Source organism: Phaseolus vulgaris, chromosome 4 (genome assembly GCF_051622355.1).
Source record: "Phaseolus vulgaris cultivar YP4 chromosome 4, ASM5162235v1, whole genome shotgun sequence".
In the NCBI taxonomy this organism is placed as follows: Eukaryota; Viridiplantae; Streptophyta; class Magnoliopsida; order Fabales; family Fabaceae; genus Phaseolus; species Phaseolus vulgaris.
In genome coordinates, this window is record NC_143501.1 from 9,235,871 (window position 1) to 9,240,156 (window position 4,286).

The window sequence follows — 4,286 nt, forward strand, 5'->3', positions numbered from 1 at the left end:
ATATGTCATTGGCCAATAGCATGCTCCACATGTAGTTGGTATTAGTCAAATGATTTGTCTACCCTCTATACCTATAACCTAAGATCAATATTTGTTTCAAAACTTTTAATTTTATAATAATATTATTATTAATTTTTTATTATCTTCCATCACATTATCATGAATTAAAAAAAAACTATTTTTATAATAATATATAAATGGATCCAAATTTTTTATAAAATTGATTTAGAATTAATTGACATGCAATAATTAATTATTTTTCAAGTTATATTTGTACTTGGATGTATTATATGATTGTTTCTTTTGATGTGTTTTCTTCTTTAACACACTTTTTTTTTCGGGTATGATAAAGGAGAAGGGAGGAAGAATTTCGGTTTGGATCAGTGTGTTTGAGGGTGTGGGTGCGGATGCGGGAGCAAGGTGAGAAGTTTTTTTACTTCTCACAAGATTGAGAAGATTAACGCTTATTACATAGCCACGATTATAATTTTACTTTCGTACCCTTCCATCAATTCTAAATATATTACTCCTCAGTGTGTTTGAGGGTGTGGGAGCGGGGTGAGAAGTTTTTTTACTCCTCACAAGACAGAGAAGACTTACGCTGATTAAAGAGCCACAATTACAATATTACTATCTACCCTTACATCAATTCTAAATAAATTAAACATTGTGGTAGTTTTGCATGCGAATGAATTTTCTTCTTTACAGTGAGTGCTAGTAGTGCTGTAGAGCTTTATTCTTTATAGTCCTGAGTGTTATCAGCGGTGCAGAAGAATATTGACCAAAAAGTTGTAGAAAGAATCTTGACCAAAAAATTGTAAACCCGTGAACATGAACTTTGTTAGTGTATAAATAAAATTAGGTTTGTAATAGTTTTGTTTGTTGTGAAGTTTGCTCCTGTGCCCAGAACGAACAGTGTCCAGAACGAACGAGAGAGCTAGTTTGGAGCACGAGAAAAATTGTTTGAGGGACGACATAACTAGTTTGTCTTCACTTTTTTTAACAACACTATACATTCAAAATTATTTAAAATCGATTTTGGTGGTTGTTTTATACATTGTTTGTTTCCGAGTATGCTAAAGGAGAAGGGAGGGGCGAGGAAGAAGATTTTCTGTTTGGATCAGTATGTTTGAGAGTGTGGGTGCGGATGGGAGAGCAGGGTGAGATGTTTTTTTACTTCTCACAAGACATAGAAGATTTGCGCTGATTAGAGAGCCACAATTACAATTTTACTTTCGTACCCTTCCATCAATTCTGAATATATTAAACATTGTGGCAGTTTTTCATGCAAATGAGTTTTCTTCTTTACAATGGTGAGTGCTACCAGTGGTGCAGTTCTGCATGCAAATGAGTTTTCTTCTTTACAATGCTTAGTTGTATCAGTGGTGCAGAGAAATATTGACCAAAAAGTTGTAGAAAGAATCTTGACTAAAAAATTGTAGACCCGTGAACGTGAACTTTGTTAGTGTAAATAAAATTAGATTTGTGAAACTTTTGTTTGTTGTGAAGTTTTCTCTTGTGCCCAAAACAAAATTTTCCCAGAACGAACGAGAGAGCTAGTTTGAGGAACGAGAAAACTGGTTTGAGGAATGACAAAACTACCTTGGCTTCATTTTTTTAACAACACTATACATTCAAAATTATTTAAAATCAATTATGGTGGTTGTTTTACACACTGTTTGTTTTCGGGTAAGATAAAGGAGGAGGGAAGGGCAAGTAGGAGGAGTTTCTGTTTGGATCTTCATCTAACGACACAGGATTACCTTGCTACTCAGATCAACACACACAAGATTATAATTAGACATAGGGATTGGATGAACGTGAAGAGTCTGAAATATGATGGTCTCTTGTTAACCCTTGGTACCATCCTTGAGGACATACATTTTGATCGTCAACAAACCCTATTAACCATGACAAGAGAAGAAGTGCATGGTCAAAATGTAAGAAACGTAGGTAGTTTGACTATAAATGACAGACTACTTCATTACACATGGGTTCACATGTTGTTTCCTCAGGGAAGCAACTTCTCCCAATTGATTCATGAAGATGTTTTCATCTTATGGTGCCTAAAAAGTAATGTAATGATTAATTGACCTCATTATATCATACAACACATGATAACATGTCGTGACAATGATATGCCTCTTCCATATGGTTGTTTAATCACACACCTTATGTTGCTATATGGCATGAACTTGATGGGAGAGTCATCAATCATGTTAGGATGGAATAACTTCTTTGGGGAAAAAACCATGAAGAAAATGAATATCTTAAAGGTAATGGTGTGTGGCAACTTGGAAGGCTTGGAGATGAACATGAACAAGAACACGAAGACATTCAATTGCCTCAAGAACATGTTGCAGGTGGTCATCCTCAACTCGAAATCCCTCATGATTCGACGATGTTAACACAAATTTGGGGAGAATTCAAAATATACAGGAAAATATCAATACTATCAACACACATTTAGGCCAAATCGAAGATACACTTCACCAGCTTCAACTACGTGAAGAACATTGATTGTATTTTTATTGTGTTATTATTATTTTTTATGTTGAACTTATTTTGATTGTAAGTTAAATTTAATATGTTATTGGACATTACTATGTTTGTAATTTTTTTAAATTCCCATGATACAACATCATTTAGGATTCTAATGTAATGACTTAATTTATTTATTGTAATCACCGACTATTTCATGTTCATCCAATGTTTATTAATGATAAGCGAAAGTTGTTATTTTATTTTATTTATTTTATTGGATACAAATTAAAATAAAAAGTTATACATAAAAAATAAAATATAATTTTTTTCATGTTGTTAGTCAATATATGAATTTTATCATGCTACTATGTTTAAATTGTACATTATTTTTAAAATATATAATTATTCAAAATATTAATAATATTAATTATTTTATTACTATTATAATTATTAATATAATTATATACCTACAATATACAATATACAAATTTAAATATTAGATAAATTTATTTAATAATTTCAAAAAATATTTAATTATACTATTAATAACAACATATAATTATAAATAATAAAAATAATAAAATAAAATTATAATATTAACAAAATATATATAATTATATAAAATAACAGTGTATATAATAATAAATATTATTTTCATAAATTTTAATATATTTAATAAATTTATTTGAATTTAACACAAAATTATTTTTTATTACAAAATAATAATAATTATAAATATTATATATTAGAAAAAAAAAATTAACTCAAACTTAAAAAAAAAATATATTATACTTTACACCCTTAAAATAATTTCTAAATTTTGTCATAAGTATCACGTCATTCACAAATTTTAATAAATCATTCTCAGAAATTCACTCTATCATCCTTACAAATTCACTCTATCATCCTTACAAATTCACTCTATCATCCTTCAATCCAAGCAATTTCATACATCCTATCTAATTCACTCCCTCTCTTCCCCACAATTTTCCACTCAATCCAAACAAAACATAGTTCACATCTAATAAGATTGTTAGTAAAGTTTCACCATATTGCCCGAAACACTAATCTATTATGCTGTTCGATTTATGTTTTCATTTATAATTGTTAAAAACACATTTTTGTTGTTTATTAAATAAATTGTTCTAATAGGAGTTATTGTCAGGTATTTATGTATAAGGGTTGGACCACCCCCGAAATGGTCCCTATTTATTTATTTAAGTGTTGATAAAAAAAAACTGCATTAATAACAAAAATATCACCATTAATAACAAAAATATCACAGTATTTTCAATTTTTCGATTTTTCAAGGATTTTTTTTTATAAAAAAAAATAGAAAAAATACTGCCCCCATGCAGGATCGAACTACAGACCTTCAGTTTACAAGACTGACGCTCTACCACTGAGCTATAGGGGCAATTTTTTATTTTTTTTATTTATTTTAAGAATATGTACCAAAGAATTGTTAATCAATATATTTTATCATTTCGTTTATATATAAATTCTAAAAAGAAGTAATAAACGAAAACAATATGATATATTCTGATTACTAATTAAAATATTAAGTTATCAAATAAAAGTGAAAGCTGGAAACAAATCAAACATGTGAGTCTGCTTGATTCTCTTTTTACTTTTTTTTTATTTCAATAATATTTTTCCACACTCTGTAATAAAAAAATTTAATTAGTGAACTTAAACTCATAAGTCTACGTCAACAAAAGTCGTGTGAGGATCTGAATATTGTTAAAAGGAAGGTAAAAGAGTTCTTTGTAGCGAAATTGAGGGAGAATATTGACTTCAAT

The 4,286-nt window shown here is 29.0% G+C and overlaps 1 non-coding gene across 1 annotated transcript; it reads right to left on the reverse strand.

The window, feature by feature from the left end:
- Positions 1 to 3,829: 3,829 nt before the first annotated feature.
- Positions 3,830 to 3,901, reverse strand: TRNAT-UGU (transfer RNA threonine (anticodon UGU)). The gene has a single exon. It is a non-coding gene; the product is annotated as a tRNA-Thr (tRNA).
- Positions 3,902 to 4,286: the final 385 nt, after the last annotated feature.